Source organism: Gobius niger (assembly GCF_951799975.1).
Source record: "Gobius niger genome assembly, chromosome: 2".
Lineage (NCBI taxonomy): Eukaryota > Metazoa > Chordata > Actinopteri > Gobiiformes > Gobiidae > Gobius > Gobius niger.
In genome coordinates, this window is record NC_136853.1 from 45,085,840 (window position 1) to 45,102,265 (window position 16,426).

Consider the following 16,426-nt stretch of genomic DNA (forward strand, 5'->3'; position numbering starts at 1 on the left):
TTTCTCACATTTATGTCAGTGATCGACAGCAACAGTTTCAAATTGATATCTGTAAATATACATTTTTTCCCTATTCACCTGCAGTGTCTCGCTTTAATGGAAATGAATACGAACAGGAAGTACTAGCGCCCACAGCTTCAGCTCAGAGGAACTAGCGTAGCCACATTGTGCAACAAAAAAAAATATCTCCAGAAATCAGCAACACTCTGGATAACGAGGAAATGAGGCCCTATGTCAAAAATCCTGAAGTATCCCTTTAAGTGGGACTTAAACTGGCCTCAATGCCCCATCCTGTGAATTCATCAAGCCTTTACCATTGATTAAACCCAATTACCGGGAACCTATTGGAAATCTTGTTTATAAAAGTGGAAAACCTCGCTCTGGGACTGTGCGGAAACCCACACGGGAAGAACACGCAAAGAAAGACGAGCGAATCAAAATCAAGGACCAGGAAACACTTCCATCCATGTTCCTTCACACTTAGGGCAGACAAGGCCCCGGGTTACGTAAGCCGAGACAGAACCGCCCCTGGTTTAAAGCGGGATTTACGGCCGTCCCGTCTGTTGCGCGGCTCACTGGGGCAGGCGGGCCCTTAATCTACCGAGCCATCGCTGCAGAGACACACTTCCGGTCTGACTGTGGACAGATAAAAAGGATGTGTGGCTTATTGTTTAATGGTGATGATATCTGAAAATGGCCAGGATCGCACTTCCAGAGACGAAGCCTGATGGAAAGTTTAAACGTTGATGCAGAATCAGAGATGAATGTGTGTCTCTGTTTTTTATATGTGTGTAAGTCTTCTCTGTCGCTTCACTCCGGTCCCTTTGAAGCTGATTGGATGGTGTTTTGGCAGCTCAGGGGCAGAGTGGTGTCAGTATCGATTGGCCCGGGACGGCGGACATGTCTCGTCTCTGTGGGAGAACAGGGGGGGGGGGGTTGTTCCCTGGACTTGTGCGGCCGACTCCCCCACGGCAGGCCTTTAATCTTCTCTAATCGTTTCTTAATACGCGCATGCCGGCCCTCGCGCTGCTGCACGCACTGGCCCGACACATGAAGGTGCAGGCCCCCACCCAGAGTAAGCTGGTGTCCCGCTCCTGGACCGGCAGGACGGGCCGTAACCTCAACCACTGTAGGGTCATGCAGAGTACTACTTACCAAGCAAAGCTGCAGTAGAAATACTCTGCTGCGCCCTATCCTCTGCATGACGTAATAATATTTGAGAATATTTGCTTCTGTTCTTTGCTGTTCATGTCCCAGTCCTGCAGCCCTGTGACTCAGCGGATGTGATATAAGGCTACACAATAACTAGTATTATATATAATCTAGATTTGCAGTGTGTTTTACGATCAAGCATCAGCTCACAATGTCTATTTTAGACGCATCCAGGAGCTTTAAAGGAACAGGCCACCGTTTTTCCATACTGAGATATGTTCTTACCTGAGCTGTGACGAGTTCTTTAGGACCTGTCTGATCTTCACCCGTGCCTTCAGTCACGTAAACACAGCGCAGACGGCGTTAGCATTTAGCCTCTCCCTCTCTCCTCTATAGCTCCAAAACTGGTCAAGATAGAAGCTACCAAGCTCTTCCACGTTTTCCCTATTTAAATATGGTTACGTGAAGTGTTCCACTACAAAGTATAATTACACACAATTAAACAATGTGGATTTTCTAAGCGGATAAAAGGGGGAACTATATTGTAAGGCGTAATAATACCAGGAGGAGTTCGAAATCCGCGCAGTAATCTTCACTTTACTGTGCAGATGCCAAATTACTCCTGGTGTTAAATGTTACAAAAAGAATGTGAAAGAATTATTTAAAAAAGAAGATTTTAAAAAAGGCAGTGTGTAAATGCATTAGGAAAGTCTGAGATGAGTTTGGACCAGAAAATAGCAATTTGAAATGTGAGTGACCCTGTTTCTTTGTACAAATAGGTGTAGCTCCTTCAAAGCTTGTGGGATAAAAGGCACAGTTTTTTGTGTGGCTCTTCTTGGCCAGGTGTGCAGAGGAGAGGAACTGTCCTTCAGGATATTCTGGATACTTAACCCCTTGACACCTGAATTTATTTCCAATTATATAAAATATATTTTTTTTAAAAACTCTTCCTCACCTCCGCGGGCGCTCTCTTTCTCCTCCTGCTCGGGTCCTCTACCGTCGGCCTGGGAGCTTGAGGGTTCTGCGCAGTATCTTTGCTGTTCCTAGAACTGCACTTTTCTGGACCGAGATGTCTGATGTATTTCCTGGGATCTGCTGGAGCCACTCCTCCAGTTTGGGGGTCACTGCCCCGAGTGCCCCAACGACCACGGGCACCACTGATGCTTCACCCTCCAGGTTTTCTCCAGCTCTTCTCTGAGCCCCTGGTATTTCTCTAGTTTCTCGTGTTCCTTTTTCCTGATGTTGAAGTCTTGGTATTGCTAGGTCGACCACAGCGGCTCCTCTGCTCTTTGTCACCACCACGATGTCCGGTTGGTTCGTTACCATTTTGTCCGTCTGTATCTGGAAGTCCCACAGGATCTTGGCTCGGTCATTCTCGACCACCTTTGGAGGTGTTTCCCACTTTGACCTTGGGGTTTCCAGCCCATATTCTGCACAGATGTTCCTGTACACTATACCAGCCACTTGGTTATGGCGCTCCATGTAAGCTTTCCCTGCCAGCATCTTACACCTGCAGTTATGTTCTTACACCTGCAGTTATGTTCTTACACCTGCAGTTATGTTCTTACACCTGCAGTTATGTAAAGCTGGATTGTCTCATTGGCCTCTTTGCACAGTCTACACCTGGGGTCTTGTCTGGTGTGGTAGATCTGGGCCTCTATTGCTCTGGTGCTCAAGGCTCCTGTGCAGCCATGATGAGCCTCTGTGCTGTCCTTTAGTCCTGCTCTGTCTAGCCATTGGTAGGATTTCTGTATATCCGCCACTTCAGTTATGTTTCGGTGGTACATGCCGTGTAGGGGCTTGTCCTCCCATGACGGGACCTCCAGCACCTCATCTTCTGTTCCCCATTGTCTGAGACATTCACTGAGCACGTCATCTGTCGGAGCCTTGTCCTTCATGTACTTATGGATCTTGGATGTTTCATCCTGGATAGTGGCTCTCACACTCACTAGTCCTCGGCCTCCTTCCTTACGGCTAGCGTACAGTCTCAGGGTGCTGGATTTGGGGTAGAACCCTCCGTGCATGGTTAGGTGCATATATATATATATATATATATATATATATATATATATATATATATATATATATATATATATATATATATATATATATATATATATATATTATCAGTGTTATCAGTGTTTTTATATATTATCAGTGTTTTTAGGTTTAGGTTTATTAAACATTGGCAGAACAGGATTTTTCTTCTTTTTCCTTTTTTCTACTGACGGAAGTGAGCGGGGAAGTCTTTAGGAGTTACTGTGCGGACGCTGTGCTCCTGTATCATTACACCTCACAATATAGTCCCCCTTTCTATCTGCTTATAAAATCGACATGTTACATTTCTGTGTAAATATACTTCGCATGAAAACACTTCACGTAACTTTATTTAAATAGGGAACACGTGGAAGAGCTTGGTAGCTTCTATCGTGAGCTTTTTTGGAGCTATGTGACATGTGGGAGAGGCTGCGTATGTGTGAGCGCACGGACAAAGACCAGACGGGGATATATTAACTCGACTAAGGTTAGGTAAGAACATATCTCAGTATGTAAAAACGGTGGCCTGTTCCTTTAATCTTGTCATTATGTGGAAATTTGCTTCTGAATTGAACCCACCCAGGTACAAAAATTCATCAAACTTCACTCTTTTCTATCCGACAGCAAAACAAAATTGCACTTTCCGCCCTTTAACGCCGTCAATACTAAACCCACCGCTGCTGATCGAGCAAGCTGAGCTGTAATGTTCACCTAATGGTCTGATAATGGAAGCTTCATCTCCCCGTCCGCCCCACACCTTCGTCCACCTTCAGCCCAGACAGTGCGTAGGAGCTAATCTTATTTGGCTAATGCTTGTGCAGCCGGCACTGGGAGGACCGCACAGGACTGCACTGCCCACAGGCCCCAGGAAGTCCATCCACTGTCTGAGAGGGAGGGGAGGGAGAGGTTCATTTATACAGCTCCTTTCATAGATATAGGCAAAAAGCGCTTTACATGAGACAGTTATACATTCACTCAGACTGCAAAAGAGAGAAGAGAGAAGCAAGGCAAGTTCATTTGTAGAGGACACATCGTATACAAAGAAGCCTGATCGAATAAATTCATAAAACATTAATATGATCATTCATTAATTACATTAATCTCTTAATCCCCCGCCTTAAAATATATAACCAGAGTGTTGTTGATTTCTGGAGATTTTTTTAAACTTTTATTCAATTAAACTTTTATCCGCGCAGTAACCTTCACTTTACTGTGCGGATGCCAAATTACTCCTGGTATTATTACGCCTTACAATATAGTCCCCCCTTTTATCCGCTTAGAAAATCCACATTGTTTAATTGTGTGTAATTATACTTTGTAGTGGAACACTTCACGTAACCATATTTAAATAGGGAAAACGTGGAAGAGCTTGGTAGCTTCTATCTTGACCTGTTTTGGAGCTATAGAGGAGAGAGGGAGAGGCTAAATGCTAACGGCGGCACGGTAGCGCAGCGGTTAGTGCTCTCGCTTCACAGCTAGAAGGTCCGGGTTCGATTCCCACCAGGGCGGGGCCTTTCTGTGTGGAGTTTGCATGTTCTCCCCGTGTCTGCGTAGGTTTCCTCCGGGTACTCCGGTTTCCCCTACCACTAAAAACATGCACAATAGGTCAGGATGAATGATGTGTGCGAGTGAATGTATGGTGGTGGTCAGAGGGTCCGTTGGCGCAGACGTATGTAGTCGCGAAAGCGCCTCTGACAGTCTCCCCCAGGGGAAACTGAAGCTACAAACGTAGTTTACCACCACCGAGTATGGAGTGAATGTACAATTGTCTCATGTAAAGCGCTTTGTGACTATATGTCTGTGAAAGGCGCTATATAAATAAATAAATAAATAATAACGCCGTCTGCGCTGTGTTTACGTGACTGAAGGCACGGGGGAAGATCAGACAGGTCCTAAAGAACTCGTCAAAGCTAAGGTAAGAACATATCTCAGTATGGAAAAACGGTGGCCTGTTCCTTTAATCTATGTGCTTTTCAGTTGGAACCAATCTTTTCACACGCACATCGCTGTAACAATACCACATTTCTTGCTTTTGCATTCTTTTGCTCAAACCTGTGGAGACGTTCGGCGCCCTCACCGGAGATGTGGAAAAATATCTCCTAATAAGGCAACAGGAAGACACTTCTAGTGGAAAACTACTGAGAGAAAGGCCTGATGACCTCGGCCCGAGCTCCACATCTCCTATCTCTTCGTGAACGTCACATTTTATGATAAATATTTGTAAGAGCGCAGGTAGACGGTGCCGTTTCCTGGGACGCCCCGTTCGAGCACCGTGTATATTGTTCGGGACTTTATCATTCAGATATCCTGTGTTTAGAAATTGTAATTGTTATAGGGAATAAATCTTCTTTGACTAAAGCTGCTGAATTCTGGTGGTTTCTCCTCGGACCTTGGGATCAACGAACACGCTGGCGAGACCTTTTTGATACTTTAATACTTTAAACTGTTTAAATGTGTTTAAAATGATCTTATGGAGTCAGACCTTATGTACATTTAGAGTTTTAATATTTCCTGTGGAATCGCCCACAGTGTGTACCTGGAGTAGCCCCGCCCTGCCTGGCCAGAGGGACACATGTAGGAGTAGCAGGGGTAGGGTTTTTGTGGGATTAGTTAGGGTTATAGGTTAGGGTTTGCGCTGACGGGGGGTGGGGGCCTACAATTCTGTTTAAGCCCCGGGGCCTGTGGGTGCATTAAAGCGGGCCTGGATAGGATCCCTTCAGTTGTCACAACAATAAAAGACCTGTTTTCTGCTTCGATTCGAACATTATCAGAGTTGAGGCCTGTCTCACGTCTGTAACTGAAACCCTGACGTTCTCACAACCCGGGACCCTTCATGTGGCTCTAAACGTGCCAGCAGAGACCAGAGCACTGGACGACCTGGAGAACCGGTCAGTCATCACAGACTTTGTGGACTGGTGTGAGCGCGACCACCGGTGCTTGAACATCAGTGAGACGGAGGAGATGGTGATGGACTTCACGAGGAAGACACTACCGCACACACCGCTGAACATCCAGGGGGAGGAGTTTCAAGTACCTGGGTGTTCGCCTCAACAATAAACTGGACTGGTCCCACAACACCAACTCCCTGACTCTCCATGACTCTGTGGTGGCCTCTGCTCTCCACTACGCTGCCGTGTGCTGGGCCCCGGGCCGCACAGAGCGGGACAAGAACAGACTGAACGAGCTGGTCAGGAGGGCCAGCTCCGTCCTGGGCTGCCCCCTGGGGTACAGGAGGGTGTTAGCCAAGCTCACCTCCATCATGGACAACACCCCCCACCTTATCTTATCTTAATATGGTGGTATTTCTTGGCACAAATCAGGACTCGAGCAGCAGCGTTCTGGATGTACTGCAGCTTCTTACCGCGTTATGGAAGTCTAACCTGCTGGAGACATAACGCCATGGCCGTGGGAACCCAGGGTGCTTAGGGCGCTACCCCCTGGTGGATCATTTACGCACTACAGCAGGGGTGCCCAAAGTGGGGAAAAATTCTGTTGGCCCGCCAGAGGGTGACCTACTTTTGCGCCGCATCTGGTTAATAACTCTCTCTCCCGTTCATTCTCAATGGTAAATATGGATGCAGTTCACTTTTTGACCACAAGCGTAAAATTGGGGGGCGCTGTTTCCCTCCTTTCGCAAAGTTAAGGAAACACTGTTCTGGTGTCTTGGTATTTATGAATCACAGAGCGTCATAGCATCAACTTTCCCATTTTTCTAACTTTTTTTTTGCAAAAATCTTCGACATCTATGACTTATAAAAGAATTTATGCTGAACTGACACTTTCAAAATGATGTAATGTGGCATTTTCTTTGACTTAAAGACATGAATGAGCTAAAGTCACTGCAGGTAAAGGTGGTGCTGTTTCCATTTTGCTCTATACACAATAATTGATTTTGTTCTACTAAAACTAGGCTTTTGTAGCATGTTTAACCCCTTAACTCCCGCCTGAACCGAGCACTTTTTCTCCAGTTTGGCTTTACCCCAATCCAAAAGCTTCTGGGAAAAAAGCTGTGAAAATAACAACAAAACTGAGACGAAAACAATGATGGAAATGAGACAAAAAAGTGAGAAAACATTGACTAAAAAGTGGCAAAAATGTGACAAAAATGACAAAATAATGAGATAAAAGTTACAAAAATGAGTTGAATGCCCAACAAAAAAAATGATGGAAAAAAAATCTGAGGAAAAAGATCCTCAGACGGGAGTTAAGAGGTTAATTGTATAGACTGAATTAAATGCAAAGCTATACCAAAAAAGAAAATAAAGCAACTTTTATTATTTGCAGTTATATGTTTCACGCTTGACATCGCTGTGTTTGGCCCGCGACCCACAGGCACTTTTTCATTTTGGCCCTCGGAGACAAAAAGTTTGGGCCCCCCTGCACTACAGGCAATATTTAATACATAGGAAATAAGCGTTTTTGGGGACAATCTTGTCTCTCAGCCCCCCCAAGGCAAAACATCTTCCCACGGCCCTGCATCACGCATACATTACTCGCTCTAAGGCCGGTTTAAACATATTTATTTCATTTCACGATCACATCATCCTCCCTAGATTGTAACCTGTTTTTTTTTGGTTTGTTTTAGAGCGAGACAGAGAGAGAGAGTCAAACCCCCTCCCGCTCCATCAGAAATGCGGTGTAACCCGAGCTCTGTGGCCCATCTGGAGAAGGCCTCGCATTGACAAGAGCCATCCCACAATGCACTTCTGCTGCGGAGGGGATCGTTACCGGCAGAGCAGACGAACACAATGGATCTGGAGCTGGGACGGAGAGATGGAGACGGTAACGGAGATGATTCACGTTTGAAAACCCTTTACATGATGTTAGAAGATGAAACTTTACTCATGTGGTTTGTTCTATAGTGCATTTTTAAAGGAAAACCATAAGAAGTCCCGTTTTCTGTGTTGATTTCTGGAGATTATTTTTCTCTTTTATTCATGCAGTTCTTATATTTGAAGAGTTTAGTGGTGCTAGGCTAGTGCTAGGCTAGCGCATGTCTATGGTAACTATTAGCCTGCTTTAAAAACCTCTTCAAAATCATGGGCTCGTCCTCCAAACTTTGCCACATCTGATTTGTAGAAGCTCCTTTGTGAATTCCACGTGTAGTAATGGCGGCCGCAGGTAAACAAACGACTGTAGATCCGGTAACCGAGCAGATCACTCCGCCGCTGCGTAGCTACAACCAGGAAGTCAACACAGTGATTTGCCTGATGCTGCTCAAAGGCTAAATGGTTCTATTTCAAAAAATATTCACTCAACACAGACATTTATATGGGTCGTCTGGTGTTATAAGTGATTTTATAAGTAAGGGATAATGTATAGAACGCTGGTCATTATCGGGAAAATAAGCACCGACGGAGGGGTCTTGTTTCGCCCTGAAGGTGCTTATTTTCCCGATAATGACCAGCGTTCTAAACATTATCCCGTTTATTATACGGCCTTTTGCCAACTGAACACACGCAACATAAACTTCGTACACTTTCATGAAGGTCGAAAGGTTTATTTAATGACTTCCGCGACAAATAGTTCCCAAACGTTTACTTAGCTGAAGGCGCAGTTGGAGGAATGGTGGTGAATCTCTGGCGTTAGAACCGTCTAATGCGGCTCCTCGTTGTTTAATCCTTACTTGTAGAAGCTCCTTTGTGTGTAATAACGTGTAGTAATGGCGGCCGCAGATGAACAAACTACTGTAGATCCGGTAACCGAGCAGATCACTCCGCCGCTGCGTCGCTACAACCAGGAAGCTGCTCAAATATAAGTTATTTTAAAGGCTAAATGGTGATATTTCCAAAATGATTCAGTCGACTCAGACATTTATATGGGTAGTCTGGTGTTGCCTCAGGTGCTCTGTGAGGTCAGACTGTTTTTAATGCAGGCTACTAGTTACCATAGACATGCGCTAGCCTAGCACTAGCCTAGCACCGCTAAACTCCTCAAATATAAGGACATTATCATTATCGGGAAAATAAGCACCGACGGAGGGGTCTTGTTTCGCCCTGAAGGTGCTTATTTTCCCGATAATGACCAGCGTTCTATACATTATCCGCTTATTATACGGCCATTTTCCAACTGAACACACAACATAAACTTCGGACACTTTTATGAAGGTCGAAAGATTTATTTAATGACTTCCGCGAGTTCCCAAAAGTTTGCGCGTTTTGCTAGGCTAGAAGCAGCAAGGCTAGCAGTTAGCCTAGCTACTTAGCTGAAGGCGCAGTTGGAGGAATGGTGGTGAATCTCTGGGTAAGTTGAAAGTCAGACTCACGCTAACTTCACGAGCGATTCCCCGACTTCTCTCTCAGTGACGGGACAGATAGTGTCGCTACTACGTACGTGCGGAGTGATATGAAAGAACCAACTCTGTTGCCATCGGCAGCGTCATTATTTTTCTCAGAGCTCCTTTATCAGAAAATAATGACCGGGAGAACGTTGTTAAATCCCATTCAAATCAACGGAGCTTCTACTTATAATATAGCCGTATAATAAGTGTTTTTAATGCAGGCTACTAGTTCCCATAGACATGCACTAGCACTAGCCTAGCACCACTACACTCTTCAATAAAATATACCTCCAGAAATCAACAACGCTCTGGATAGCAAGGAGATAAAGCCCTATGTCAAAAATCCTGAAATATCCCTTTAAAGGAATAGGCCACCGTTTTTACATACTAAGATATGTTCTTAGCTCACTTTAGCCGAGTTCATATATCCCCGTCTGGTCTTTGTCCGTGCGCTCTGCCAGGCAAACAGAGCACAGCCTCTCCCACATGTCATATAGCTCCAAAAAAGCTCACGATAGAAGCTACCAAGCTCTTCCACGTGTTCCCTATTTAAATAAAGTTACGTGAAGTGTTTTCATGCGAAGTATATTTACACAGAAATGTAACATGTCGATTTTATAAGCAGATAAAAAGGGGGACTATATTGTGAGGCGTAATGATACGAGGAGCAAAACGTCCGCGCAGTAACTCCTAAAGACTCCCCCCGCTCACTTCCGTCAATAACCATTAGGAGTTACTGACGTTACGGACGTTTTGCTCCTCGTATCATTACGCCTCACAATATAGTATGTAAAAACGGTGGCCTATTCCTTTAAGAGCGGGATAATCAGGCTCCCTCCCCCTCCCCTCCTGATTGGACCTGCCGGCTCACAGGAAAGCTTGTCTAATTGGACAAAGTTATGGCGCCGGGGATTCTGACTCTTAACCCCCGCCTGAACCGAGGGCATCGAAATGGCGACGAAAACGAGGATGAAAACATGACAAAAAAGTGAGGAAAGACATGAACAAAAACAAAAATGCCCACACACGTCAGATCCGAGAAGCGGCTTTTATTTTATTCATTTATTTTACTCTACATTCGTCACCTCTCACATACTAAGGTCGCGCTGGTAACAATGTAAATCATATTAGCCGGCGCTGCAGTGCAGAGGCTATAAAGCGGGATTTAGGCGAAGGCAGATGAAGAGGTTTTAATCTGCAGATCCCCCTGTCACCTACATTGCAGCTCCTGACCCAGATCTGGCCTCCGCTCGCTGCAGCTGCTTTTCAACGCCCAGGAAAATCCCAAAGCGACGCACACAGATCCATCTATCCGTCCATCTATCTGCTCATGCATCTCTGTCCTCCCCCCCCTTTCTCCCACAGTAGTAATATTCAACTAAAATGACACAAAAGTCAAGTCTATTCAGTTGGTTTTAGATTAAGTCCTGAATTTCCATGGAGTTTTCGCAGACGGGAATAAGACTGAAGCTAAAAGGATTGTATGCGAAGTGAAGCTATCGTGCAAAATCGACTTTTTTGAGCTTGTTTCTTCGTCAAAGACAAAAATGGAGAAGTTTTTCCACCGCGTTCATGCGGTTTTGGGAAATCCTTGGCTGTTAAATTGAGCTGTTTCTTCTTCTACTGTGCCAGCGCTTCGTGCTGTACTTATTTATTTGATCAGGACGACACACATTAAAGGGATGTTTCAGGGTTTTTGACATAGGGCCTCATTTCCTCGTTATCCAGAGTGTTTTTCTAATTCATGCAGTTTTTATATTTGAAGAGTTTCGTGGCGCTAGGCTAATGCAAGGCTAGTGCATGTCTATGGTATCAGCTAGCCTGCATTAAAAACAGTGTGACCCGCTCCACAGAGCACCTGAGGCAAATCACTTATAACACCAGACTAACCATATAAATGTCTGTGTCCATAGAATCATGTTTGGAATATAACTGACCTGCATCACATGAAAGATCGCATTTTGAGGGACTATTTTCTAGCAGATCACTCCGCGGCTACCAGTGTTAATTTTGACAACATATTTTATTTTAGTTTTAGTCTTTTGACTAAAATGTAATTTAATTTTAGTCGAGATTTAGTCAAAAAAAGCGTTTCAATTTTAGTCTAGTTTTAGTCAACTAAAATTAAGACTAATTTAGTCGACTTTGCATTTATAATAATCATTATAATCATATTTAATCAAGGTCCTCGACTTCATGGGGCTGCTTCCACGTGAATAAAGCTCAAACCTGTTCATTTGGCAGTGAATTTAAATGATATGAGGCTCTTTCAGACGCTCAATAGAAGTTTGGATGATTTTAGTCTCTCCTTTTTTCATTTTTATTTAGTCTTATTTTAGTCGACTAAAATATCTGGACATTTTAGTCACAGTTTTAGTCTCATGAGAAACTTTTAACTTTTAATTTAAACTTTAAATTAGTCCAATTTTAGTCGTCAAAAATATCACTTTGACTAAAATTAAGACTAAATATTTTAGTCGACGAAATTAACAATGGCCGCTGCGTAGCTTATACAACCACGAAGCAGAAGCTGCTCAAATATAAGGTATTTTAAATACAATATCGACAGAGACAGTTATATGGTTAGTCTTTGGATTCAGGATGACAGTCGTCTTGAATCCAAAGTGAGTTAATCGCGCCGTGAGGCTGTAAACCACGTCGTTAATCAAAACCGGAAGTTGCTTTTCGATTCCCACCTGGGCGGGGTCTTTCTGTGAGGAGTTTGCATGTTCCCCTTGTTTCTGCGTAGGTTTCCTCCGGTTTCCCCTTCCAGTAAAAACATGTACAATAGGCCAGGATGAATGATGTGTGAGTGAACGGTCAGAGGGACCGTTGGCGCAGACGTGTGCAGTGGAGACAGCGCTTCTCAGTCTCCCCCAGGGGAAACTCAACACCCCCGAGTGTGGAGTGAATGTAGAAATGTCTCATGTAAAGTGCTTTGTGACTGTGTGAAAGACGCTACAGCAGGGGTCACCAACGTGGCACCCATGGGCCCTTTGGGGCGTGTCCAGTAGCCCTTGGGACTTTTTCTAAAGTGTAAAACACTTCATTTTCTTGAATCTAATTCTTAAAATTACAGTTATTTTGGTTCTTGTGACTCAGTATGAGTTTAAACTAAAGCTATTTTAATATAATATGGGGTCAATATCCTATAAGTGAACAGTACGTTTAAGTCTTTAGGATTTGTTTTTAACTGGTCGCCCTCCAACAACGCAATGCTCTTAAAGTCGCCCTCAGCTGAAATAAGGTTGGTGACCCCTGCGGTATAGCCTCTACTTCTGTATTGCTCATTTCCAAATACAAATTGCAAAATACCAATGCTACCAATGTTTTTACGTCTATAATTAAGTCATACATTATTTGTCCACTGCGGGTGAATAGAGACTTTTTAAATCTAGAGATATCAATTTGAAGTGTTTGCTGTTGTTTACTTGTCTTTTTTAAAGAGACTAGATGCAAGTTGGCTATTTTTTTACTCACTACTGCCCCCTCAGGTCATGCGTGTAACTGCAGCTTCTATATTAAGCTCGTGCATGACGGCACTTCAGACCCGAAGTAACAACTTTCTGACAGTGCAGGATTTTAGAGGCAGTTGTGGTGAACAGGTCTGAGCTCATTCTACACATCAGGACATGGAGGAACATGTAGGGGGAGGAAAATACTTCATTTTAACATTTTTAAACTCAGTATTGTCCCTTTCAGGCAAAATAAGAAAATGTCAAAGGGTTCCCATATTTTCAGTGAATTAAATTTATTAAATGTATGGTTTTATTGTGTTGATACGAAGGAGCATTGTAGTCAGTGAAAAAAAAATAAAAGTCTGTCTTAACGAGAAAAGTTCTGTTTTTATGAGCAAAATAAATCCTGTTTTTTACGAGTGAAGTTTCTGTTTTTATGAGCAAAATAAATCCTGTTTTTACGAGAAAAGTTTCTGTTTTTATGAGCAAAATAAATCCTGATTTCACGAGTGAAGTTTCTGTTTTTATGAGCAAAATGAATCCTGTTTTCACGAGTGAAGTTTCTGTTTTTATGAGCAAAATAAATCCTGTTTTACGAGAAAAGTTCTGTTTTTATGAGCAAAATAAATCCTGTTTTTACGAGAAAAGTTTTGTTAGAGTTAAACCATGTTTTATTGAAATCAACGTGATATTCTCCGAGAGGCGTAATCAAAACAGAGAGTCATCCATGGAGCCAACATGCTGTTCCAGTAAAGCACGTTGGTCCACGAGAGTGAAGGGTTCCCAGCCGTGAACCGCTATGGCGTGAGCCTAAATCAAAATAAAAGCTAATTAAACTGCTTAATTGTGACATTTTCGCGTCGGCAGAGAGATAGTGAAACCCTATTCAGCTTATGCTAGTTCTTGTAAAACAGACAGTGGATACTGGACTTTGCTTAGAGGAACTTTTCTCGTTAAAGCAGGATTTATTTTGCACGTTAAAGCAGTACTAAGTAACTCTTCCCCCTAAAGGCCATAAGCGCAACTGCAGGTGTCGTAGCAAGTTACGATTTTTTAATTTATTAATTGTCTTGGAGAGTAAATACTACGCTGACAGGAAAGGCGAAGGGAGAGAGGGTTACTGTGCATCCAATTATACAATAGAAATATTTTTTTCACTCAAACTTGGCTGTAAATACTGTTTAAAGTGACGTTAACCCGCAGTTAGCTTTGCCCGTTAGCCTGTTAGCTTCTTCTTCGGGATTACATTATTGCAAACATGGTTTTCTGGCCAGAGACACCAGGGGGCGATGAAAGACCCTCCAATCATCCCATAAACACTTGTATTACCCCCACAGGGACTACGGGGAGGGTTTATTAAGGTAAATAAGTTACTTAGTGCTGCTTTAAAACAGAACTTTTCTCGTCAAAACAGAATTTTTCTCATTAAAACAGAACTTTTCTCGTGAAAACAGAGTTGTTGTTTTTTCACTGACTACAATGCTCCTTCGTATGTTGACATATTAGTTAGAAAGACTTTTTCAGAGGCGATTTTTGGATCTTCAGTAAATCAGTAAAAATATAAATTTCACCTTTGAATTTTTTCGCCTCTGACAAAAAACCTCGTTCAGTTCAAAGCTGGAAAAGTGTCGGTGCGATTATCAATGTGAGAAAAAGTGGCCTTTGAAGTTACAATTTCCCATTTAAATCTACTGCAAAACATTGAATCAGTGCAATCATGTTTGTTTGTTTGTTTGTTTGTTTGTTTGTTTCCAGTTGTTTACATGTGGAAAATAATGAGTTTTGCCTGAAGTGTCTCCCCTTAATATTATCTTGACAACGAGACAGATTAAAACTTCACAGAATGTAAATAATTTGTGTAAACTTTTGACCGAAATAAAGTAAAAACCAAACGATAATGGGTCATCATTGTCTCCCTGGCCCGCCCCACCCCCACCCCGGCCCACCGCTTTGGAACGGCCCGACAGAAAAAGGCTGCTTTGAAAGAGGAGGGTAAGGTGACACCGCGGAGCTGAGGGAAAAGAGGCCCCGCAGTCGCCGGAGAGGCCGATGTACGAGCGACATCTTCGACAAACGCACATCTCAAAGCCACGACATTTCACCCAATGTTAAAAAAAAAAGAAATAAATGAATAATTACACAAACAGGCGTCCATTTCAGAACTGGTGTTTTTATTGGGGCGATGTTTCGAGCACAGAAATCAAATGTAAGGTTTGCATATATTTGGTCACTTTAGTTTGGAATCTTGGAATCAAACTGGAATCTTTAGCTTTGTTCCAGTGTGGGGGATTTCTTTTGTCAAATTCAGGGACAAAATGTGATGTAGTCTTTAAAATGGAGTGAGTTATTATCATGGTGAGGGAGTAATTTGGGTTTAATTAGGATTATTAAGTGGCCATTCGGTTTAGATCAGGTTTGGACTGGTTTAGATCAAGTTTGGACTGGTTTATGCTGGTTTGGACTGGTTTAGATCAAGTTTGGACTGGTTTAGATCAGGTTTGGACTGGTTTAGATCAGGTTTGGACTGGTTTAGATCAAGTTTGGACTGGTTTAGATCAAGTTTGGACTGGTTTAGATCAGGTTTGGACTGGCTTAGATCAGGTTTGGACTGGTTTAGATCAAGTTTGGACTGGTTTAGATCAAGTTTGGACTGGTTTAGATCAAGTTTGGACTGGTTTAGATCAGGTTTGCACTGGTTTAGATCAGGTTTGGACTGGTTTAGATCAAGCTTGGACTGGTTTAGATCAAGTTTGGACTGGTTTCGACCAGGTTTGCACTGGTTTAGATCAAGTTTGGACTGGTTTAGATCAAGTTTGGACTGGTTTAGATCAAGTTTGGACTGGTTTAGATCAAGCTTGGACTGGTTTAGATCAAGTTTGGACTGGTTTCGACCAGGTTTGCACTGGTTTAGATCAAGTTTGGACTGGTTTGGATCAAGTTTGGACTGGTTTAGATCAGGTTTGGTCTGGTTTAGATCAAGTTTGGACTGGTTTAGATCAAGCTTGGACTGGTTTAGATCAGGTTTGGACTGGTTTAGATCATGTTTGGACTGGTTTATGCTGGTTTGGATTGGTTTAGATCAAGTTTGGACTGGTTTAGATCAAGTTTGGACTGGTTTAGATCAAGCTTGGACTGGTTTAGATCAAGTTTGGACTGGTTTAGATCAAGTTTGGACTGGTTTAGATCAGGTTTGGACTGGTTTATGCTGGATTGGACTGGTTTATGCTGGTTTGGACAGGTTTAGATCAAGTTTGGACTGGTTTATGCTTCTTTTGACAACTTTTAGACTGGTTTAGACCAGTTTTAGAATGATTTAGATCAGGTTTAGACTGGTTTAGATCAAGTTTGGACTGGTTTATGCTGGTTTGAATTGGTTTAGCTCATGTTTGGACTGGTGTAGATCAAGTTTGGACTGGTTTAGATCAAGTTTGGACTGGTTTAGATCAAGTTTGGACTGGTTTAGATCAAGTTTGGACTGGTTTAGATCAAGTTTGGTCTG

The 16,426-nt window shown here is 43.0% G+C and overlaps 1 long non-coding RNA gene across 1 annotated transcript; it reads left to right on the top strand.

Annotated features, from left to right (window-relative positions):
- The first annotated feature begins 15,378 nt into the window (after positions 1 to 15,378).
- LOC306960199 lies at positions 15,379 to 16,143 on the top strand. Its single transcript, XR_013792659.1, has 4 exons — positions 15,379 to 15,423; positions 15,529 to 15,559; positions 15,634 to 15,811; positions 15,886 to 16,143. It is a non-coding gene; the product is annotated as an uncharacterized lncRNA (long non-coding RNA).
- The last annotated feature ends 283 nt before the right edge of the window (positions 16,144 to 16,426 follow it).